The sequence below is a fragment of the Hyperolius riggenbachi genome, chromosome 11 (genome assembly GCF_040937935.1).
Source record: "Hyperolius riggenbachi isolate aHypRig1 chromosome 11, aHypRig1.pri, whole genome shotgun sequence".
NCBI lineage: Eukaryota > Metazoa > Chordata > Amphibia > Anura > Hyperoliidae > Hyperolius > Hyperolius riggenbachi.
In genome coordinates, this window is record NC_090656.1 from 230,645,910 (window position 1) to 230,672,208 (window position 26,299).

General features: G+C 43.6%; 1 protein-coding gene across 1 annotated transcript in view; it reads left to right on the forward strand.

The window, feature by feature from the left end:
* The first annotated feature begins 6,944 nt into the window (after positions 1–6,944).
* The window catches only part of TSPAN18 (tetraspanin 18), a 203,859-nt gene continuing 184,504 nt past the window's right edge, over positions 6,945–26,299 (forward strand). Inside the window, exon 1 of the mRNA XM_068260876.1 lies at positions 6,945–7,281. The gene's annotated coding sequence lies outside the window, so the exon portion shown is untranslated. The remainder of the gene's footprint in view (positions 7,282–26,299) is intronic.

Below are 26,299 nucleotides of genomic sequence, written 5' to 3' on the forward strand. Positions count from 1 at the left end.
TCCTGTGTCACTGCAGTGACAGCGGAAGTACAAATAGGGGGCGCTCTATTTGAACCTCCGCTGTCACTGTATTGACAGAAAGTTATATGCGGATGCCGTGATGCGGAGAAGATGCCCGGGACCAGGCTTCAGGTAATGTATGGGGGGGGGGGGGGGGGGGGGGACAGCGGCAGCTCAGCAGATTGTGATCGGTTTCAGGCTGAAATCGATTCACAATCTGTTTGCAGTAAAGGCAGCCATACGATCCCTCTCTGATCAGATTCGATCAGAGAAGGATCTATCTGTTGGTCAAATCTGATGGCAAATCGACCAGTGTATGGCTACCTTTAGGCTTTCACAGTGGGACGTTACAGGCGCACGTTAGAGCAGCCTGTAACGCAGCCCAACTCACAGTAATGAAAAATCAATGGGCTGTTCACAGTGCCCACGTTGCCTTACATTGTAACGCTGCACGTTCTATGAAGATGCAGCATGCTGTGCGTTATACGCGGTTTTAGCCGCGTTAGACTGCACATGCTCAGTAATGTTGTTTTATTGTTTTTTGTGTGCAGGAGAGGAGGAGGGGAGAGTCCACTATTTTGCCTAGCCACATGGCTAATGGTTCTCTGCCTGCTAGCAATGATTCATATGAATCATTCTCGGTTCTCTGCCTGCTAGCAATGATTCATATGAATCATTCTCGGTTCTCTGCCTGCTAGCAATGATTCATATGAATCATTCTCGGTTCTCTGCTTGCTAGCAATGATTTATATGAATCATTCTCTGCCTGCTAGCAATGATTCATATGAATCATTCTCGGGTCTCTGCCTGCTAGCAATGATTCATATGAATCATTCTCGGTTCTCTGCCTACTAGCAATGATTCATATGAATCATTCTCTGCCTGCTAGCAATGATTCATATGAATCATTCTCGGTTCTCTGCCTGCTAGTAATGATTCATATGAATCATTCTCGGTTCTCTGCCTGCTAGCAATGATGCATATGAATCATTGCCGGTTCCATCAAACGAAAACGGCGCACCACCTTTAGCACCACCATGCGTTGCGTTACGGGAACGTTATGCGACCTTAACGTCCCCTGCAAACGCAACGTCCCACTGTGTAAGAGCCCTAAAGGTAGCCATACATGCAGCGATTATGAATCAATCAACAAAGCAATCCACTTTATTGGGGAATCGACTTCAGTATAGTTGATCGAAAGTCAATCGACTAGTGACCCACATACTACAAGCAATTTCTATCGATCTGACCAATGTTGTGTCTCCAATGCTCTGAATGCAAAAATCGATCAAATGATATGTGAACAGTAGCTGATTCCTGTGCGATTGACCAATATCTTGCATCCTGCCCGATCCACTAAGCTGGTCGATTCAGTCTAATAGCAATCAGTGTGTGACGGCTGAGGTTGGAGGGATGGAGGGGCGCACTTTGGTGTCTCAGCCTTGGGTGCTGGAGGACCTTGTCCCAGCTCTGATGATATCAGCCACTTTTCATCGAATTGTGGAACACACTCGATCCTCTCTCGATTCCTTCTCGATTCGATAAAATGATCAAATTGAATGGTCAATCGTACTGCAAAATCGCTAGATGTATGGGCACCTTAAAGTGGATCCGAGATTAACTTTTACTCATTGCATAATTGTGTTCCTTTCCTATTGTTTATAGGGCATTCCTCAAGCCAAATACTTTTTTTGTTTTTGTTTTAATACTCTAATTCCCTATAAACTAAACAAGCCTCGCCCACAGGTTTACAGAGAGCCAAGGCACTTTCAGACAGTAGCAAGGGCTCATGGGAGCTCAGTCTGGGCAGGAGGAGGGGGAGGTATTACTAGCCAGAGATTTCAGAGGCAGAGGGGAGGAGGGGTTAGGTTTTTTTTTCACAGGTGGTAGATACAGATAAGCCTGCCTCTGTGTAATGTTTACAAACAACATGGCTGCTCTCATTGTACCAGGAAGAAAGAATCATATTCTATCAGTGGCGTAGCTACGGTGCTGTGGGCCCCGATGCAAGTTTTACAATGGGGCCCCCCTAGCACTCTATACACAACAATTGATACGGCGCACCAAAACCTGCCAATGGCAACTACAGTGTCAGAGGTGCAAGAAGGAGATGGGCAACAGTTTGTTAATGATTTGCACTATTTAAAGTATCTATAGAAGTGATTATTACCAGCACAGGACCAATAGAGAGCTAATACTGCAGTTGAGGGAGGGCCCTTCGGGGCCCCTCTGGCCCAAGGGCCCCGATGCGGTCGCTACCTCTGCACCCCCTATTGCTACGCCCCTGTATTCTATTAAAGCTGTTTGCAGCCAGATTTGCTTTGTAAACTATCTAAACTTTAGATAAGATATATAGACAAGTTACTTGTTATAGTTAGTTTTTCATCTCGGATCCGCTTTAAGGGTCGTTAATGACATGCAAATCCATCCGTAGTATTATGCAAATTCTGTATGCAAATTTATGCAACTTAGGAAGTGAACTATTCGTATGAAGCTAAAGGTGGCCACTAACGATCCAATTTGTAGCGAAAAATCGTCAGATTCTGATCAGAAGTGAAATCGTTCACTACACCATCAACGAACCAATCTTTGCTTCCTTTCTATCACAACCAACGACAAAATCCACATTTTGGTTTGATGAAAATCCAATCGGACAACTATTTTTATAATCGTTCATAATCGATTGTGCCCATCAACGGAGAAATCTCTGCTCGCTGTATCTATTGGGCAATTATTGACCCATTTTTGCTTATCTCCAGTCATATCGGAAATAGAAGTGTCAACTGTCAACGCTACAATATTTTCACTAAATGCGATCTTACGATGCGATTTGAATGATTGTAAGTAATCTGAAGGCAATTATCGATTGTTCGCATTTACTGAACATTTTTTCTTCAAATGTGATCATATGTTCCAACTTTCTGATCGATTTGATCCTATAAACCAATCGACCACTATTGATTGCCTTCATAAACGGTGAATTTTCTATACAATATGATTGTTGGTGAAAAAATGGTACCGTTAATGGGCACCTTTAGACATATGAGCCAGTATTCACTGAGGATTAATGAGCGATCTGATCCAAATGATCAGATTGTCCTTTGATTGGAAGATATTCTGTCAACCAATCAGAAGAATAGCTCCCAACAGTCCTTCTTTTGGAGGGAGAGTCCCTTTTTAGGAACCCAATCTCTCTGTTCCTGGCTTTCTCTTTTATCCCTCTTTCAGGACTGATGTACAGATCTGTGTAAATATATGTGTTTTTCTACTTTAAAAAGTGTTTAATCATCTTTCAGAACGCAAGTTATTCTTGACCAGACTATTGTTATTTTATGCCAGAAGACAAATTACGCTAAACTGGAAAAATACTAATCCCCCTACACTAAGCGATTTTGTAAACTCAGTGAATACCGATCTACCAATATATAAGGGTGTGTATGAAAATAGAGGATCAAAGAAGAAATTCTATAAGATATGGACCTGTTGGTTGTCCAAATTCAAGATTGACATGTGACCTGCTTTGTATTTGAATAATTACTGTATACTATACTACTATGTAACCACCGCAATACTACTTCATCTATTGGGCTGTGGCCCTAGGACTTTAGAGACTGATGGGCTGAATCAGGGGGGAGGAGGAATGTTTTATTTTTATATGTTTTGTATGTTTTGTTTTGTCACTTTTGTTATAAAACAATAAAAATTATTTACCACAAAAAAAGTGTTTAATCGGTTCCAAACTTCATTCCCATCCTTAAGGGTATGTTTCCACTTGTGCGTTGTGATACCGTCACGGTAACGCGTCAACGAATCCGCATGCGTTCGCGTTTCCATATGTTTTTTCACATGATTTCGCTCGCGGTTTGCTGTATGCGACTTTAACCTTGTCAATGCCGGTAAGCATTGACATGGGTTTTTAAGCAACAACGCACGCGAAAACACATGGAAAACCACAAGACAAAAACGCTTGCGGTTTTCCTATTAAATTACATTACCGGCAAAATGCGCGGCATGCGAATTCTGACGGCTCTGCCGTGCAGATTTTTTTTCTGCACAGCAGACCGCACAGAATTCCTGACAAGTGGAAACAGCCCCACCCACTTGTATTGGTTATGCGAATCTGCATGCAGGAAACACATGCAGATTCGCTCTAGTGGAAACGGGCCCTCAAAGAGACACTGAAGCCACTATAAAAATCAGTTTTTACCTTTTATTTGGTTTAAGAATAAGGATCATTGCCAGACCTAAAACGCCACTATCCCACGGCAGAATGAGGGTTCTATCACCCCCAAATCCCCGGGGCAATGTTGGGGGAGTGCTTCCTGATTGAGGCAGAGCTTTGAGCTGTAGCCCTGCCTCTCGTCGCATCAATCCCCGCTGATCACCGCCTCTCCCCGCCCTCTCAATCTTCTTTCACTGAGAGGGACGGGGAGAGGCGGAGATCCGCAGCAGATTGACGCGCCTGAGGCAGAGCTACAGCTCAAAGCTCTGCCTCCCCGGGCAGCAAAATCCACAACCAGGAAAGCCATGGATTTTTGCCCTAGGATTTGAGGGTGATAAAACCCTTGTTGTGCCGCGGGATAGCGGCGTTTTAGGTCTGGCAATGATCCAACAATATAAAAGGTAAAAACTGATTTTTATAGTGGCTTCAAAGTCTCTTTAAAAATTGATCTATTTCCTAATTTCAAATGTTTATATCAAGAAAAACTAGTGATGATAGAAAGGACCAGTGTGGTTTGAATACTAAAATTAAATCTTTTGCTTATGAATTTTTAATGTTATGCGTGGCTAGGGGTGTGGTGGGGGCGTGGTTAGAGGTGTGGCAGGGGCATGTCCCAGTTTCTTATCTCAAAAGTTGGAAGGTATTATTATTATTATTACTTATATAGAGCCGACATCTTCCGCAGCGCTGTACAGAGTATATATAGTCTTGTCACTTACCGTTCCTCGAAGGAGCTCACAATCTACTCCCTGCCATAGTCATATGTCTATATTGTGTAGTATATGTACTGTAGTCTAGGGCCAATTTTTTTAGGGGGGGAGCCAATTAATTTATTTGTATGTTTTTGGGATGCAGGTATGCAGAAGTAGACAATAAACTATCATTTTAGCAGTTGTTAAAGAGACACTGAAACGAAAAAAATAAATAAATTATGATATAATGATTTGTATGTGTAGACATAAGTCTAATATTGCTTCCAGTACAAGAAGAGTTAAGAAACTACAGTTGCTATCTATGCAAAAGAGCCATTGAGCTCCACAACTTTCAAGACTTTCAAAGTGGCAGAGAGCTCTGTCTTCTGAAGCTTGTTATCTCAACTGTCAGTCATTGTATTGTTTTTTCTACTGTAGAGGACAGGTCAATAGTTCACTGGCCTGCTCTGTAAAATCATTTAGAATGCTGAGTAGCGTGTAAACTGCAAATATTATAGAATGATGCAATGTTATAAAAAAACAACAACAACAATAAAAAAAACAACAACTCTATAACTGAAAATAAAAATATGAGAATATTTTCTTTGCTACTAATGTTCTAGTAATTATCCGTACTACACAACCAATTCATTATATCATTTTTTTTCCGCTTCAGTGTCTCTGTGATAAGCCATGGTGGTGAATACCGATCTGTCTTCCGCTTGTCACGCTGTGTGGATATACAAACGACTAATCGATATAAGATAACTACGGTTGTGGAAATGACAAGAGGGGCGAGCGCTGATACACGTATTTGTATATAAATGATTAAAAACAGAGGATTAGCGAGATTCTGGATCTATGATTATAAAGCAATGAATATTTTTTTTTTTATTTATTGTCTAACAAAGTTATGTACATTTGTAGAAACTGGCAGTTCAGACGGACGGCTGTTGGCATCTGCGCAAGTCAATCATTTCCATTTGTAGAAAAGACTACTGTACACATTTACAAGAAAACGCAATGTTTCTTTATCGTATTCCATAATGAACATCGATGTACCACCGACAAAAGATTGCATAGCGTGTGGTCACCTTAAAGGTGGCCACACACCATACAATTTTTTTAAAATCTGTTCAATTTAAGAATTGCGATCAATTTTTCTGACTGATTGTAGCATTTCAAAAATATGACCAATGTACCACACACCTATGTTCAATTTTTCCTCAATTATGATAAAAATGATTGGGAACTCTTAGAAAATTGCTAGGGAGTGTATATTAATAAATTGACAATCCAACACACACCATACAATCTTTATTAGAAATTGAAGAGAAATATCTGGCATTCTGGATCGATTTAAATCGAAAAAAACTGAAAATCCGATCTGATTTTTCAGTCGATTCAGATACAATCGTTTTTATTGCTGTAAAATCGGATCATTTTATTGTATCGTGTGTGGCCACTAATGGATCCAATCTTTTTCATCCAATCTTACCATTTTTATGTAATGTAAGGGACTGCCTATGGTATCCATTCAATATATTCACACAGTTTACTCTTCTACTACATAGATTTGGTAAGATTGGATGAAAAAGATTGGATCGTTAGTGGCCACCCTTAGTATCCTGGCATGTCGTGATTCGCAAGTGATCGGAAAGCAATGGCAAAACGCAGCCAATCACCTGCGTTGTGAATGAGCCCTTCGCGCCCTGCGGTCTGCGGATCGTCAGAGAAACACAGGAAGCCCCTTTATTTACACCGTCATCTCCTTTCATAAATATTTAGGAATAAACATTGACATTGGTATAAAGTAATTGACATTGGTGGAAATGATTGCTGGCTATAGAGATGCTTTATTCCGATTTGTAACAATTCTCTTCCGATCTGAACTCCGAGTCGTTACATTGTTTCTCAGTTGAGCTGCACAGAGGATTGAGGGGGCTGGTCTCAGCGCTGGGGTGTGGCCATGCCCCTGTAGCCCCTCCCCTCCCTCTTGTTAGTGTTCCAGCTGGAAGGAGAGACAGGCAGTCAGCCCTGAGCTGCTCTGTGGATGAGATCTCCCCTCTGCCTGTGTGTGAGACCCGTCCTGGCAGGCTGGGACCCCCTGATGCCCCCTCCTGAGACACCTCCCATGCCCTGGCTGCACTGATGGGCAGGATGTGAGCTTGACACAGGCTGGTACCCTTCTCATTAACTCTTCCCATTCCTGGCACCTTCTAGCAGCTCTGGGTAACTTCCTTTGGACAATCCTGAACTGGCAGCCTCCCTCCTGGACTCCCCTCGTCTGCTGGGAGCTGCTTGATTGGGCGATTGCAGCACGATCTGGGATTTGCAGCGCTGGGATCCTGGTCTCCACATTGGGGGGTGAGTCTGCTGCCATTGGAAAAGTTTGGGTTTGTTTTCTGCCCGTTGTGCTTCCCATGGAAAGTGTATGTGGGTCTAACGATAAGTTGTGGTGCTTATTTACAGATCTGATCACCAGAAAACTCTTCCCTATTGCATGGTACACACCATGCAATTTTTCCGTCATGTCAAATCGATCATGTACAATTCAGTAAGCAGGTCCAATCTGATTTCCAATTGTTTTTCTGAATGATTTTGTATAGACGTGATCGGAAAAACGATCAGAAATATGATCAGAACTCAAATGTAACCTGTCGGAAGTTATCGATTTTGACTTGTCGATCTGAGGAGAAATTGCAGGCATATAGGTCTGGTGAGAAAGCGATGCTTATCAGATCAGCAGTTTGATGAAAGTGGTCATCGATTGAATAGATCGTTCTTTTTATGCTGCTTCTGCTGTTCAGCGATTGCCACATTGCCTTCATTCTGATTATTTAACGATTGTCATATTTATAAATAGACACGTAATAATAATGCATTAAGTGGCAGTGAGGTTAATCGATACTTTATAGAGCGCCAGGAAGCGTTTTACGCAGCAGCAGAAACGTGTTCCAAACGCCCTGCTTATCAGTCGGTTGTTTATCACCACTTTTTAAAGGTACCCATTAACTGTACAATTTTTTTTTTTTTTGAACCATCAACTAATTCGATTATATTAAAAAAAAAAAAAAAAGACTGAATTCTTATCGCGTCGGTGAAAGGTGATGGCTCTGTAGCAGTTCGAGTGGGTGCCGTCCACCCAATTACGTTAGCGAAATTTCTTTATGAGATTTCCTGCTGTGTCCCCTAAAGTAGACTTGCGCCTCCTTTCCTCCGTATGTAGTGAACGCAACTGCAGATCGGTAGTTTATGATATGGAAAACAAAACGCCAATCGCTTGGGTACAAAATCGCACACTTAGAAATCTGCTGTTATAAAATCTTCGGAAGTTGAAATAATCGTTTATTAGATTGTCACATCTTTATAAATTTGCCCCATCCAGGATCCTGTACATTTATTTATAATTTAGTATTTATATAGCGCCGACATATTATGCAGCGCTGTACAGAGTATATTGTCTTGTCACTTAACTGTCCCTCAGAGCTCACAATCTAATCCCTACCATAGTCATGTGTCTATGTATGTATCGTGTAGTGTTTGTATTGCAGTCTAGGGCCAATTTAGAGGGAAGCCAATGAACTTAACTGTTTGGTTTTGGGATGTGGGAGGAAACTGGGATATCTGGAGGAAACCCACACAGACATGGAGAACATACAAACTCTGTGCAGATAGTGCCCTGGCTGGCATTCGAACTGCGCTGCCCACATTTAGGAACTTATGCTGGTTGCACACAATGCTATTTCCTTTTTGATTGTCGATAATTGGGCGATTATTTCTGTCATGTCCCATCTGCTCCCATTCAATAACGAAATAGATTTTCTGATGTTATTGATGGAAAATCGATCCTGAGCAGTTGAGACGTGCACACGATGCAACTTTCTGTCATGATCTGTCGATGGGATGGAAAATTGCATCATGTGTGCCCAGGATTAAACCGTTTGTCAGATGGATAGATGACTGTACAACCCTATTTGAAGATTCGATCCTACGCTGACCGATAAACCGCTACAAACTCTCCACTGAAGTCACGCTTTCGTCCAGTTTCCCAACTTCTGTTTTCACCCGCGATGCGTCTGGGGGTCGGTTGCTCTATTAAGTTGTCTGATTCAGCACATTTCAGATAATGACAACCTGCAATCGGTGGATTTATGTGCCGGTAACGGCCATCAGATCAACGGTCTTTACTTGTTAAACGATTGTGAATTTAATGCGATTGGTTTGCGGTCCATTGCGTATGATGTGAATAGTTACGGTTGTGTTACCTTCACACTATTTTGAAAAGTTGCATTCTGCGTTACGCGCTGCATATGGTACTTAGTCGTAGGCTTTGTGGTGACTGTAATTGCACACGTTGTCTGGAAAATGTAACACACAGCATGCTGTGCGTTATTCTGACGGAATCAGACACACCTCCTGATGCGTAGACGCGAGCATACCGTTACAGTGTGACAGCAGACTGTAGCGGAAACATTGTTTTTTTTTAATGATCTGAAGACACGGGTATCATTTAACGGTTGTTTTCCGATGTAATCTACCATGGCAGTCTTTCTAAAAACGAGCATTGCTGCACGTCCGTCTTTTGCTGCTTTTTCGTGTAAAGAACGTGCTAGTTACGCAATGTCGGCTGGAACGAATGTTTGTCAAGATTACAGATACATCAGACGATGTATGGGCATATCGACCAAGAGATCTCTCTCTGATCCAATCTGATTGGAGAGAGAGCTGCCGGCTGCCCATAGACCGCAGGCCGATGCCCGATAGATTTCAGCATGAAATCTCTCGGGAATCAGCCTTTTGACGCCGCCTCTGCGGCCCTGACACGCGATCAGGCATGCTCTTGGCAGCACCGACTTTCATCCGGCTATGACAGTAATGGAATCGGATGGTCGATCAGCCTCCAAGTCTCCTGATGTATGGTATGGCCTCCTCTTGGCAAGGGCCTGGCCTGTCTGTTATCTTGAAGGACAGATTGGGTGTTGTGTCTAGATTGAGGAGATTAATAAAAGGTGTGGGGGGGTTGTGTTTAGCTGACTTTGTCCAGCAGCCTGGAAAGTTTAGCTCTGTGTGCTTATCCTGTGTAATCTGTGGAGAGAATGTTTACCATGTACCCCCCAGTGAGTCCCACTTATCTGCAGCACAGCCAAACATGGGCAGGTTCTTATATTGTGTGTACAGTATTCAGCCCGGCTCCCCTCCCCCTGAAACAGACAGTGAATCCCAGGGAGAAGGAAAGCCCAACTACCTCTTTTTAGTCACCAGGATCATAGCTTCAGTCTGGAAGGGTCAACAAAACTTTTTTTTTTTTTTTTTTTCTCTCAGCTGTTTTCATCTCTGCTCTCCTCCCTGAAAATGGCGCCTGTGAATAATGGCGCACAGTGTTGCCGCTAATCCGTTTGCCACTTATCGCTATTTAACGTTAAAGCCTTATTGTTATTTAGCATTAACACACAGAACCCTCTCTGTACCTATCCCTAACCCCTAAACCCCTCCTGGTGGTGCCTAACCCTAACCACCCTCCTGGTGGTGCCTAACTCTAACCACCCCCCTGGTGGTGTATATTGTACTGTAACTATACCTAACCCTACTCTCACACAGAACCCTCCCTGTACCTTTCCCTAACCCTAAGACCCCCTGGTGGTGCCTAAAATCCATTCACCGTTTTGCAGTTAAATAACGTCTGCAGTTTGGCTTATGTAGGGGGCTATTGATAAATAACGTTAGTGTGTGCCACTATTGATAAATAACGTTAGTGTATGCCGTTTTTCTTCTTTTTTCCCTGTGCGCCATTATTATGCATTACTAACGATAAATAGCGATAAGCGTATCTTTTTAATGCGGCGCCATTTTTATGCACAGGCGCTGTGCGCCATTATTCACTGATCCCCCTTCGCATCTAGGATTGTCAGGAATCTCTGAGTTATATTTTTTAAGCCTTGTACACACACCAGATGAAACTCCACCATGGTGCTCAGTAAAGACTGCCTCTGCTGTGTATCTACTGTATGTACAGCAGCCTGCTGACACTTTGGTCAGTGATTGGCCCAGAGGATCAATTTGGCTGAGCGCCGGTGTGATGTCTGATTGTGCTGCCCTTCCACACTGAGTAGCACGCATGCTCAGTGTGAAGGTAATGATGCTGCTGGAGATAAAATACGAAATATCTCCGCTCCCACACCTCTTACACTCCCCAAATTTTCAGGGTAGGGAGGGGACCCCCCGAACGACCTCTATGCCAAATCCCAGCCCCCGAGACCCGCTGGTTCAGGAGATAGATTACAGAAACCTTTCTCGGGAACCAGCGGGGCTCGGGGGCTGCAATTTGGCATAGAGGTCGTTCGGGGGGTCCCTTCTCTACCCTGAAAATTTGGGGAGTGTAAGAGGTGTGGGAGCGGAGATATTTCGTATTCTACCTCCAGCAGCATCATTCTATAGGAAATGTGGCCGCACTGTCTCCTACTGCGCATGCGCGGCAGCGCAAATCCACAGGCAGCGTAATCAGACACAACAATGGCTAAGCAGCATTATCCTGTGCGCTAACCCCGCCCACCACATGAGGTCACTCCAAAGTGTCCTCCCCACCCCTACCCCCATGGCAACAGAAGGCGTTAAAGGACAACTGAAATAAAAAGTATGGAGGCTACCAAATGTATTTCCTTTTAAGCAATACCAGTTGCCTGGCCAACCTGCTCATCCTCTGCCTCTGATACTTTTTTTTTTTATCCATAGACCCTAAACAAGCATGAAGCAGATCAGTTGTTTCTGACATTATTGTCAGATCTGACAAGATTGTCTGAATGCTTGTTCCTGGTGTTATTGAGACAGTACTGCAACCAAATAGGTCAGCAGGGCTGCCAGGCAACTGGTATTGTTCAACAGGAAATAAAATATGTCAGCCTCCCATATTCTTCTCCATTCAGTTGAATTCCCACCACAAAGACCACGGAAGATGGATCGGGTGATACGTGTTGCCGAAAGATCGTTCCCAGATCCATCTTCCACGCGTACCGTGGGAGCAAATGACAAGCGTGAACGCGGCATTGAACGATTGCAGTAATTAGCGCAGGGGTCAATGGAGATCAGAACGACCGTCCACGGTTGGATCCGTCGTGACGGTCATTCAAAGCGAGTGATTATCGTGTGTAGTCGGCCGATGGGAATCGTTTAAAGGGATACTGTAGGGGGGTCGGGGGAAAATGAGCTGAACTTACCCGGGGCTTCTAATGGTCCCCCGCAGACATCCTGTGTTGGCGCAGCCACTCCCCAATGCTCCGGCCCCGCCTCCGGTTCACTTCTGGAATTTCAGACTTTAAAGTCAGAAAACCACTGCGCCTCCACGCCCGTGCCCTCGCTCCCGCTGATGTCACCAGGAGTGTACTGTGCAGACACAGACCATACTGGGCCTGCGCTGTGCGCTCTTAGTGACATCAGCGGGAGCGAGGGCACGGGCGTGGAGGCGCAGTGGTTTTCTGACTTTAAAGTCTGAAATTCCAGAAGTGAATCGGAGGCGGGGCCGGAGCATTGGGGAGTGGCTGCGCCAACACAGGATGTCTGCGGGGGACCATTAGAAGCCCCGGGTAAGTTCAGCTCATTTTCCACCAAACCCCCCCCCCCCTTACAGTATCCCTTTAACAAACTTTCATGAAATGATTTTATGCTATATCCTACAAATGGTCATTCTTCGTTAACGATTTAACGCGAACATCTTCTGGTGGATATGAGCCTTTACTAGCCTGCCTGTGTCGGCCCTGGAATGTCACCTGAGGAATTGGGTCCCCCGTCCCCGCTGGGTAGTTATTAATTTACAAAGCGCCAACCTATTCGGTGGCGCGGTACAAGGTAATAGGCCTCATACATGTGTACCAGGCTCTAGGCTCCAAAATCCCAGAGTTCAGACTACACCAGTCTAGGAGTGTACTCTCTACTCTCCACACCGACTGTGCTTGTCCAGATTTATGTAAGCTCAAAGGACCTATCACAGGCACAGCAGATAGTGGGGGCATTAGGCTAAAGTTTCCATAGCAGCCTAGTGTGGCCAGCAGTCAATATCGCACTCCTGCGATTGGAAATTGATCAGGGGGTAGTGAGGTAGTGATCAATTTTACCACTTGATTCTGATCACATTTAAAGAGAATCTGTACTCTAAAATTCTTACAATAAAAGCATACCATTCTATTCACTATGTTCTCCTGGGCCCCTCTGTGCTGTTTCTGCCACTCCCTGCTGCAATCCTGGCTTGTAATTGCCAGTTTTAGGCCGTGTTTACAAACAAAAAACATGGCTGCTAACCAGCATGTGAAAGGCTGAGAGAATACAGAGCCTGGAGGGGGCGTGGAGAAGGTGTATAACTTCTTCCTATCACAACAGTGCAGCACATTCCTGCCTGAGCCCACAAAGCTGACAAAGGAAAGAAGATTAGATTATATAACAGAGATAATACAGCCACTGTGCCACTAGGAAAGGCTGTAGGAAGACAGACCACATTAGAACAGGTATAGGAACTTATAGGATAGAAGAAATAAGGCTGAAAATTTTGTTACAGAGTCTCTTTAAGCACACTAATATCTAGTACACACAATGCAACTTCCTAGCAGATTGACAGATCGAATTGATAATTTTTTGACACATCAGATCATTTCCCAATCGATAATGGGATCGATTTTTGTGAAGCAATGATCTGGTTATTGAACGGGAGCAGATAGGACATGTTGGAAATGATCGACTTCACCAATCGATCTTCCAGGAAGTTGCATTGTGTGTATCAGGCATTAGGGCTGGTTTCCACTCGGGTGCCGTGTCCGTTTCCAAATCGGCTGCTTGCAGTAAGATGCACTGTGTTACGTATTGCCTCATTGTTACTCACTTTTTCCTTTTCTGCTTCGAAGATGATTCCTACTGGTATTGTTAGTTATTGTTCTGTGTAGTTTTACTTTCAGTTGTTTGGAATTTTGTACTGGCCTTTTGTTTTTCTTTTAAGCATCAGTAAAACCCTGTACAGGGTCACTTGTTGACTAAACACTTCAAAATAATTTTCAGAATGCGATTGTATACTCCGCCATTAACCTGGTTTGTTTAACATGTTTACCGCTAATAAAAAAAAAAAAAAAGTTTTGAAAACAAATCGGACGCTTGCTGCCGCAAAGCCACAGCTGGATGGCCATAGCCCCGCCATGCACAGCTATTGGGATTTGAATGCGAGCTGCAGTAAACTGCTGCATGCCGTCCACAATTGCAATGGCAAGCGATTCGGACATGCTGGTTTCTGAACAGGGCTCGCCTGCGGGGAAATGCTGCAGATTGGATATACTGGAGATGGACCCTGAGAATCGATCTATGCTAGTTTTGTATGATTTGAGGCAGTGCAGTGCTCGGAGTCTGCTGACTGCATCCCCCTCCCCCTATATCTGCCGCTCTTACTCTGCCTGCCCCTCCTCCTCTACATACCCCCCCCCCTACTCCGCCTGCCCCTCCTTCCCTCCTACTCTGACTGCCCCTTCTCCAACCTGCTCCCCCCCCCCCCCCTACCCTTTTTGCTCCTCCTTCCTGCCCCTCCTCCTACACTTCTTGCTCCTCCCCCTCCTCTTACCTGCTCCTCCTCCTCTGCCTTCTCGCTGAATGTTTACCACTGCGCACAAACACGCAAACTAATGATAATCTGTGCAAAATGGAGGAGCTGGAGAGCCCGCTGCAGCTCACAGTGGCGTCTCTCATTCTGTATAGCTCAGTGCCTCACCGGACAAGACACAGAACATTTACAATACGCTTTTCTCCTGGCGGACTCTAAGTGCCGGTACTGCAGCCACTAGGGTGTGCTCTATAGGCAGTAGCAGTGTTCGGTAGTCTTGCCCAAGGTCTCCTTACTAAAATAGGTGCTGGCTTACTGAACAGGCAGAGCCGAGATTCAAGCCCTGGTCTCCTGTGTCAGAGGCGGAGTCCTCCAGCCACTGGAGATCGCTATCACATAATATATATCCATACAATGGACCTGTACCCATAACATTATCAAATGTAAAGGTTTGGGACACCGACTCCTATGTGTACATCCTTTTGTAAGGCTGCTCTCTGCAAACAATTACTAATGCAGTAAAGCCTGGTACACACATCCAATTTTGATTGGCTGATGACTATGCCCAATTTTGTGTTGGCAAGCTCTCATGGAGGTGGTTTAAATTGTCCCATTGAAATCGGATGTGTACACCAAGCTTAAGACACCTGCAGTGTTCTCCCCAGAAATTTTTCCCAGCTGGGTGGCATGAAAAAGTAGCCGAGTGGGGCGAGATAAGAATGCAGGACCGGTGCTTCTGTGAGCAACTTTGCTTATAGCATAGCAGGAGGTGAGCCGATGACAGTCGGGTGCTTACCAAAATTGGCCGGGTGGAACACCCGGCTAAAAGAGCCTGGGGAGAACACTGTACTGATCTGGAAGTGAGAGGGATATGGAGGATGTCATATGTATTTCCTTTTACACAATGCCAGTTGCCTGCAGTAGTCTCTGAATCACACAGCTGAAACAAGCATGCAGCTAAGCCAGTCACCTGATCTGCATGCTTGTTCAGGGGCTGCGGCTGAAAGTATTAGGACCAGTGCATACCAAAAAGCGCTAGCGTAATCGCAAACGCTCAGCACTTTTTGAAGTGACTTTTTTTTCAAGACAATTCTAGACACGTGCCTAGCGATTTTTGGAGTGTTTTTGTGTAGCTTTTTTTTTTTTTCCTTTAACACAGTACTATTGCTAATGTACTTGTTTTGTAACAAAAACGCTTGGAAAATTGCTCTGATCTAGCGCTTTTCAGAGCGATTTTCCACTTTCCTATACGTAACATTGTGGCTGAATCGCCTCAGAAATCAGCAGAAATGCTGCAGGACCCACGTTTGCATTTGGGAAAAAATTCCCATTTCTCTGGTGTGCTCCATCCCATTGTAATATGTTAGCCAATCAATTTTTAAAGCGCTAACGTTTTTAAAAGCGCTTGGAAGCACTTTTGGTGTGCACCAGCCGTTAGAGGATCAGGAGGACAGCCAGGCATCATATAAAAGTAAATAAATATGTCAGCTTCTATATCCCTCTCACTTCAGATGTGTTTTAAAGTGGAGCTGAACTCTTGCACAGGACAGAAGGAAAACGGAGAGAAATGCACTCTGTATGTATTTAGAGAGTTTACCCTGTCTAATCCCCCTCATCTGTGACTAATCACCACTGTAATTTGATCTCTTAGCTGTATCTGATTGGGATACGGACCAGAGGCGCCAAAAAGAGTAAAAACAATACTAGGTTTAAAAACGTGAGGGGAGCAGTACTCACCATCCTCTCAACAGACCAAAAGCCAATAGAACCAACAATCTTTGGTCAAAAATCAACAATTTATTACTACTCCCAGGTGCTACGCGTTTCACGGGATTATCCCGCTTCCTCAGGCAATCAAACAGGAGTACAAGCTACAAAGAATACAAAACAATAACATACATAAATATATAAAACCCCAAATGCTTGTATTACTTCAAACAATTCAACATAATAGTTGAGGACACACAGGGTAAAATGCGAATTACAGTGCAAGCTTATAGTTTAAATATACAATCATTGGAAATTATTTGGGCCTTGGTGCAAATGAGTGTTCTCAAAAAAACCTTAAAACAGATGTAAAAACTATGTGTCATATAAGCAACTGTTTCCAGTGTCTAAATAACCTAAGTTATTCGGAATGGCACTCTACGCTTGTTCTACAGTGGTATTGGCTAGCCTTAAGCAGTGGTATAGTGTGTTATTTTATGCAGGTGGCCAAGTAAATCAAGGAGGAGGCTAGGGCTTAAAATGAAGTAATTGCCAAGAAAATATTATCATCCTAGAAAATGCTAAATACATCCGTATTAAGTGTGGACAAAATGGAAGAACTTACCAGTTGGGGGTCTGGAACGCACTATAGCGCCTCAATGGGAAAGCGAGGCGCACTGGGCACTATAAATAGCCCAAATGAGCGGAGAACGCCGTCTCCGCATTGTCCTAGCCGACTTCCGCTGCGCTAGGCGGAAGTGATGTATAGCGCGCATGCGCCGGAAGATGTCGGCGCCATTTTGGATTCAGTATACTATGGGCAGAATGTATTATGTTATGTTAAGATTAACCTACAGGATTCCCCCTCCTCCAATCTCACACGGGCAGAACAAACTGCTCTGCACAAACTGAAATCAACGCACAATGTTGTTATTAGACCTGCAGACAAAGGTGGGGGTATCGTCCTTCTTAATCGGGCGGATTATTTGGAGGAGGCCTCTCGGTTGTTGGACAATCCCCTGCATTATGCCATTCTCGATCATGACCCGACAGATGAATACAATAATACATTAAAAGCATTTATAAATGAGAACTTCTTTAAGGGCATTCTTACAAAGAATGAGAGAACTTTTCTCACTAATCAATACCCCAGAACCCCGTTCTTTTATTACCTACCAAAGATACACAAAACACTCAGTAAACCACCGGGCCGACCAATCATATCGGGTATTGAGTCCGCCACAAGCAATCTGTCTGTCTTTGTCGATCACCATCTCCAACCTCACGTACGGTCACTCCCATCTTACCTTAAAGACTCGCAGCATCTTATACAGCTAATAAAGGATATTGTGTGGCAAGATGACTACCACTGGCTCACATGTGATGTAACGTCATTATACACTAACATTCCCCATAGTTTTGGACTAACGGCCATTGATCATTTCCTTAGTACCAATCCTCTTATGCCCATAGCCCAGAGAAATTTCATTCCACAATGTGCGGAATTTATTTTAACACATAATACCTTTAGTTTCCAGAATAAGTATTACCATCAGTTAACCGGGACGGCCATGGGCAGTTCATTCGCGCCTTCGTTTGCGAATCTGGCTATGGGCCTCTTGGAACTCTTAAAACTTTATCCTCTACATCCCTTTCACAACAATATCATATTTTATAAAAGATACATTGACGACTTAATCTTCATTTGGCATGGTGACCCTAATAGGATCTCACATTTCATTCATTACTTAAACAATAACACAGCTGGCCTACAGTTCACTGCCCAACACCATTGCTCCACCATAGATTTTCTTGATCTATCCTTACATACGGATGGGGATAAAATTAAAACCAAAACCTTTTTCAAAAAGGTTGATGCGAACAACTACATCCATTTTAACAGCCACCATCACAAACCTTGGACCACTAATACCCCCTATTGCCAGTATAAACGCATTTCCGTAATTGTACTGATCAGGAGGATTTTCAATCACAGTCTGTAATTCTGACGAATAAATTCAGGGAACGCAAATATCCGAATAAGCTATTAAGAGATGCTAAATACAAAGCCACTCAAATGGCCCCTACCAAACCTACAGTAACCACAACCCAAGATTCGCCGTTTCCACGCTTTATCACCAGATACAGCGCCCAGCAAAAAACCATTAGAGCAATTCTGCAAAATAGGTGGGACCTCCTACTCCAAGACCCCTACCTAAAGCTAGCAATCCCAGAAAGACCACCACTTACATACAGGAGGGCCCCCAACTTACGGAATCTATTAGCACCAAGTAGGCTTAGGAATATACAGTCCAAACGCAATATCACACCCGGATCCTATCCATGCAACAAGCCCCGCTGCACAGCCTGCCAGTTTGTGGATGCTACCAATACTTTTCATTCAGCTGTCACACCAAATATCTACCCCATAAAACAACACATCAATTGTGAGTCCCGGTTCATCATCTACCTCATCTCCTGTCCGTGCGGCCTCCAATATGTGGGCCGCACTACCCAGGAGGCCCGTAGCAGGGTCGGCCAACACAAGAGAAACATTATCAATAATCTGGCACTTCACAGCGTCTCTAGGCACTTTGGCACACACCACGATCGCAATCCCTCATTATTCCGTATCACCTTTATAGAGGCAATTTCCCCACACATCCCGAACACATTTGAAGCCTTGCGCCAGAAGGAGATTTACTGGATTACTATCCTAAAAAGTCTGGTCCCTAACGGTCTAAACGAGGTCTTGGAAAAAGCATTTTAGACAAAAAGATAGAAACGGGATTTATACCCAAACGACAGTGATTTTATGTGTGCCATGAGTTGCACACGACCAATATAGTTTTATCATGCTTGTCCTCTCTTTTATTTAATTTTAAACAGGTCCTTTACCTATTATCCTCTCTTTTATCTATATTTGATCTATTGAGATAATAATAGCTTTTACTACTGTATATTTTTATTACGGTATCAGTCTTACTGAAGGTGTTTTTATATTAATTTTTATATTACTTTTTATATGAATATATGCATTTAGTTGGCTATATAATCTCTGTGACTATAGTGTGATCCTCTGCAATTTTGTTTTTTTTGTTGGTTTGTTTTTTGTGTTTTTTTGTCTTTATTATTTATTATTTTTCCAATATTCATTATTCTTTAATCTTTATGTAATTTTTCATTTCTGTTTATTTTTATCACTAATATATTCTGTGCTCAATTTGCTATATCAGCTAATATTGTATTAAGCTGTACTAATTTATTAATTTTCTGGTGTCAAATAAGGAAAATGAGATCTGTACACTATATTCCAGCGAATTGAAGTTCTCTAGATCCACATAAACCCAATCGGCTTCCATGTATTGCCCCTACCCCCCTGGTTACACACTTTCACCGAATTGCTAGGCTACATTTAATAAGAAATGACATTCTATTCCAACGCTGAAAAAACGCGTTGACATTTCTTTGGCATTATGGCGCATACAGCGCTAGCATTGGACGCATGTACGCGTCGTTTTGGACGCATAAAAAGCGTATAGGTGGACGCTTATTAACATAATACATTCTGCCCATAGTATACTGAATCCAAAATGGCGCCGACATCTTCCGGCGCATGCGCGCTATACATCACTTCCGCCTAGCGCAGCGGAAGTCGGCTAGGACAATGCGGAGACGGCGTTCTCCGCTCATTTGGGCTATTTATAGTGCCCAGTGCGCCTCGCTTTCCCATTGAGGCGCTATAGTGCGTTCCAGACCCCCAACTGGTAAGTTCTTCCATTTTGTCCACACTTAATACGGATGTATTTAGCATTTTCTAGGATGATAATATTTTCTTGGCAATTACTTCATTTTAAGCCCTAGCCTCCTCCTTGATTTACTTGGCCACCTGCATAAAATAACACACTATACCACTGCTTAAGGCTAGCCAATACCACTGTAGAACAAGCGTAGAGTGCCATTCCGAATAACTTAGGTTATTTAGACACTGGAAACAGTTGCTTATTTGACACATAGTTTTTACATCTGTTTTAAGGTTTTTTTGAGAACACTCATTTGCACCAAGGCCCAAATAATTTCCAATGATTGTATATTTAAACTATAAGCTTGCACTGTAATTCGCATTTTACCCTGTGTGTCCTCAACTATTATGTTGAATTGTTTGAAGTAATACAAGCATTTGGGGTTTTATATATTTATGTATGTTATTGTTTTGTATTCTTTGTAGCTTGTACTCCTGTTTGATTGCCTGAGGAAGCGGGATAATCCCGTGAAACGCGTAGCACCTGGGAGTAGTAATAAATTGTTGATTTTTGACCAAAGATTGTTGGTTCTATTGGCTTTTGGTCTGTTGAGAGGGTGGTGAGTACTGCTCCCCCCCACGTTTTTAAACCTAGTATTGTTTTTACTCTTTTTGGCGCCTCTGGTCCGTATCCCAATCAGAATGCAGTCCACCGCTGGTGGCAAGGATTTTTCCTAATTTCTTCTACAGAGAGCGACATCTTACACCTGAGTGGGGTCAGGTTCTAATTCTCCCCACCCGCATATGGAGTGGTTGCCTAGGGGCAACCCATGTTTGTGAGTATAAATCTAATTTAATTTATTATTATAATGGTACAGAATGCGCCCACCCACTAAAACTTTCCCAAGATTAATTAGTAGTTATGTCCACAGCAAGTTCAGAGTCTTCGCTATCATCAATCCACAGACAGTCTATTGATACATATGCAGACAGCGCTCCTCTTCTCATATCATAACCTGCAGGATGAAAACCTGTACATAGTGCATTACTGTTATATTTTCACACTGACACCCCAGTGATTTAAAGTGCTCCACACGTGCTCCACACTTGGTGTAATAATTGCCACGACCCCTTCAGAATGCAGGCTCACCAGATATGGTCCACCTCACTTTTCAGGTGGGTCTCTCGCATGAATCAATAAGCCAGCGAACCAACAGCCTCAAATCTTCAAAAGAGTTTAATCCAGATTCCTCTTAAAATCACAATAAAACAACAAGGCCAAACATAGCGTAAAACCGTAAAACATTAGTAGCCAATGCCCTGCGCTAAAATGCACTCACGTCATATAGGTGGATAATGCGCATATCAGGCCCAGATAAGCCTTGCGGTGTCACCTCCAATGCATTGGAGGTGACACCGCAAGGCTTATCTGGGCCTGATATGCGCATTATCCACCTATATGACGTGAGTGCATTTTAGCGCAGGGCATTGGCTACTAATGTTTTACGGTTTTACGCTATGTTTGGCCTTGTTGTTTTATTGTGATTTTAAGAGGAATCTGGATTAAACTCTTTTGAAGATTTGAGGCTGTTGGTTCGTTGGCTTATTGATTCATGCGAGAGACCCACCTGAAAAGTGAGGTGGACCATATCTGGTGAGCCTGCATTCTGAAGGGGTCGTGGCAATTATTACACCAAGTGTGGAGCACGTGTGGAGCACTTTAAATCACTGGGGTGTCAGTGTGAAAATATAACAGTAATGCACTATGTACAGGTTTTCATCCTGCAGGTTATGATATGAGAAGAGGAGCGCTGTCTGCATATGTATCAATTTAATTTATTGTATTTCTCCTGGTTTGAAATACTGCACCATTTGGGCTCTCGGTCTTTTGTTTTTGTCTTTGAAGTGCATCTTAGCTGTATCTGCTCAGGAATCTCCTCTGCCACAGCAAAGAGCTAATTTGTAAACACAGGATGTTAATGTCTGCTTCCATGAAAGCAGGAAGTAGACCCAGTGTAGAGTTATTGCAGGCAGTGGTATAACTAGAAATCACTGGGTCCCCTGCAAAACTTTGGTTGGGGCCCCCTCCCAGATGAGGCTGGGCGCTGTACAGAAGAACCTCTGCTGCACACTGAATAGGGACTGTCTACAGAACTTTGTATGATTTATCAGTGGCTGAGCAGATGCAGTCATAAGAACAGTTGTGCAGAGAATAGAAAGATTTTTCTCTTTGTGCCCAGACTCCTCAAGCATCACTACAGTACACAGCACTTGGGGAAGGGTAGAGAGGTTGGGGGCCGGGCGCTGTACACAAGAGCCTGCTGAACACTGAATAGGGACTGTCTACAAATCTTTGTCGTCAAAACTTTGTATGACTCCTTATCAGTGGCTGAGCAGATGCAGTCATTAGAACAATTTTGCAGAGAGCAGACAGTGTTTTTTTTTTTTTTTTTTTCTTCTTCTTGCCCTTAGTTGTCAATCTCTCAGGACTGGGCCCCCTGTGGCTTCTGGCCACCCTGCAGCTGCATCTCTTGCAGGGTCTATTGTTACACACCTGATTGCAGGGTTTGTATCAGCTGTAACAAAGCAATGTTTTTCTTGAAAGATTATGCTGTTGCGTATCTTTTAGAGCAGAGAGAAACTTCTAAGTTCAGGTGTTCTTTGAGGGGGAAGTTTCTGGGCAGTGTATATTCCTGTTGCCGTGGTTGCGAGGCAGTGGAATGGCTGCTCGCTGTGAGTTTTGGAAGTTCTTAGCGAGATGCAGATGGAAATCCTGTAAGTGGAATGGAGGAAACCTGTGTCTCTCCCTCGGATGTGACTGATTGGCCGAGGATAAGAATAGTTTTGTTTATACTGTGATCTGTGAACAGTGGTGTGCTTGTGCGCTCTGTCACGAGATCTCACTGCCAGCTTATGTCATCGACGCTCAGTGACCGGCTGATGCTTCTGGCTGGCTTCATGCACATCAAATGCAATCCGGATTGAACCAACATCCACCAAAGGTGCCCATGCATCCAGCGATTTTACAGGCCAGTCGACTATCCGATAACAAGTCTGCTCAATGATCAATATTGGGCTAAAATCAGTCAAATGCATTGATTGCGCATGCTGGAAAACTCGTCTGAAAGTGCTTAATCGAGGCAGTAACTGCATCCGATATTGGGACCCCTGACATATGCGATGAAAAAAAAAAACATAAATCCAGGCACATCGCCTCTAGTTAGGACATTTAACCACTTTACCCCCAGCGGTACGAATTTCTCCGCCCCTTTTTTCCCCCCTAAAAAACCAGGGACGGAGAAATCCGCACCTTCCGCGCTACCGCCGCTGTCCGCGCTCCCGCCGCTCGTGCGCGTGCACCCGCCGCTCGTGCACGCCGCCGCCCGCTCGCCCGGAGATCAATGAACGGGAAAATCCATTCCCGTTCGTTGATCTAGCCCCTGCAATGATCTGCTGCTTCTTTCAGAAACAGCGAGATCATTGTGAGTCTCCCAGCCTCCTACTGCTTCCTGTAAGCGTCCTTCCGGACGCTTACAGGTCGCATGTAAACAAACACTCTGTGGCCATCTTGTGGCCAAATAGTAAACTACACCCTAAAAGCATTTTACATATTCAAACATTACATTTACACAATAAATTAACTCAATACCTCCCACACTCCCCAATTTTTTTTTTTTTTTTTTTTTATTTCTTTTTTTGTAAATAAAAAAAAAAACATAAATAGTTAGCTTAGGGACTGAACTTTTTAAATATTTATGTCAAGAGGGTATAACACTGTTACTTTATAAACTGCGGGCTTGTAATTAGGGATGGATGCAAAACTGAAAAAAATGCACCTTTATTTCCAAATAAAATATTGTCGCCAAACATTGTGATAGGGACATAATTTAAATGGTTTTATAACCGGGACAAATGGGTTAATACATTTCATGGGTTTTAATTACAGTAACATGCTTTATTTAAAAACTATAATGGCCGAAATTTCCTATTTCCCCATTAAAACACATTTAGAATAAAATAATTCTTGGCATAATGTCCTACCTAAAGAAAGCCTAATTGGTGGCGAAAAAAACAAGATATAGTTCATTTCATTGGGATAAGTAATAATAAAGAAAAAGCAGAACCTATCTGCACCCAGGTCAAAACTCAATGAGTCAAAAATATAAAAATAATTTCATTTATTGATATGCATTAAAACATGTATATAAAAAAAACATACAAATGAGGGTCTGAGTATCTGGACAGCTGAGGGAAAAACAATTGATGTTATAACATTCTAGCAATATAACTTCTTTACACATGCTGGCAGCATGTGAATCACCATTAGTTCAACAAACAAGGTCTGGGCAGCTGAGAGGATGTTCTACTACCTTCTAGAGTCATTCACCATCTTGCACCCTTTTGCACATATTTTCGGAGGACATTCATACTGAGGAGAGGAAACGTAAGCATATCATCTAATGCATATTGAGGCCTTGCTTTGCCTCACATTGGGACTGCATATATTTCTCACTCATATTGAGCCCTGCTGATTGCACTGATCCTATGGATGCTACTATGTCTTCATGATGCAAGGAGAATCCTCCATGGTATATACTGTGGTACACTATGCGGATACTGCCATGTTATTTCCTTGTTAGAGTAACCTACCATCACTACTACACTATTGCCTGCTTTTGGACAGGAATAAAGAGGTCAGCTTGCCACTGACGTTGTCAACTATACTCAGGCTTGTGCACACAAATATATCCTCTTTTTGACATCATCAGGCTTGAACTTTCCATCATACAGTGGTTGCCTGCTTTTGGACAGGAACTTAAAACGCTGATTATTTTGCTCTATCTGCTCATTTTGTTCAGCCTGTAAATAGGAATTTTGCAGGACAGTACCACATCAAGCTGCATCAGTGTTCTTCTTATATGCATCCCGCATATTTATGGTTGCCTGCTTGAAGACAGGAACTATAATTCAGCCGAGCATCATTTTCTGCATCTCTACACCTCTAAGTATTTGCAGTTGCCTGCTTATGGACAGGAACTACAAGCTAGCTGCATATCATTCTGCACTCTGGCATGACCATTAAGGACTCTCCCTTTTTTTCCATAGCCTCCATGAATCATGTTTGTTGAACTAATGGTGATTCACATGCTGTCAGCATGTGTAAAGAAGTTATATTGCTAGAATGTTATAACATCAATTGTTTTTCCCTCAGCTGTCCAGATACTCAGACCCTCATTTGTATGTTTTTTTTATATACATGTTTTAATGCATATCAATAAATGAAATTATTTTTATATTTTTGACTCATTGAGTTTTGACCTGGGTGCAGATAGGTTCTGCTTTTTTTCCTTGCTAAATTTCAACCCAAGTCACTCTGAGTCATATAGACTTTTCTACGTATGTTTGTATGGTTGGGAGTGGATTGGTGTTGGATGAATCGTTTATACAATCTCTTAAGTAATAATAAAGTTATAGACGAATGAATGGAAGGAGCGCTGAAAGGTGAAAATTGCTCTGGTGGTCAGGGGGTAAAACCCCTCAGTGGTGAAGTGGTTAAATAAGTAATTTAAAGGGAAGGTTCAGGGACAGTTGGTAAAAAATAAAAATCCGAATCCACTTACCTGGGGCTTCCTCCAGCCCGTGACAGGCAGGAGGTGCCCTCGGCGCTGCTCCGCAGGCTCCCGGTGGTCTCCGGTGGCCGACCCGACCTGGCCAGGCCGGGCCTCTTCTGCGCTCCATTGTGCGGTCCTACTACTGCAGTGTTCTCCCCAGGCTCTTTAAGCCGGGCGCTCCACCCGGCTAGATTTGGTGACCACCCGGCTGTCATCGGCTCACCTCCTCACCTCCTCCTATGCTGTAAGCACAGTTGCCCTGCATTTTCAACTCGCCCCACCCGGCTACTTTTTCATGCCACCCGGATACTATTTCATGCCACCCGGCTGGAAAAAAAATTCTGGGGAGAACACTGTACTGTACTGAGCCTGCGCAGTACAGCCCGGAGGACGTCCGATGACGTCAGCGCGCCGGCGTGGACCGCACAATGAAGCGCAGAAGAGGCCCGACCTGGCCGCCGGCCTGGCCAGGTCAGGTCGGCCACCGGAGACCACCGGGAGCCTGCGGAGCGGCGCCGAGGGCACCTCCTGCCTGCCACGGGCTGGAGGAAGCCCCAGGTAAGTGGATTTGGATTTTTATTTTTTACCAACTGTCCCTGAACCTTCCCTTTAAGGAAAGGGAGGTGCTAAAGGGGGAGTGGCCAGAAACATAGGAAAAATCAGTAACCCTTTGCACGCCATGAGAGGACGTCAGGATGTGTGCTCCTAATCCCTAGATAGGTTTGATGCAATGAATGTGTTTGCATGTCTGCACTA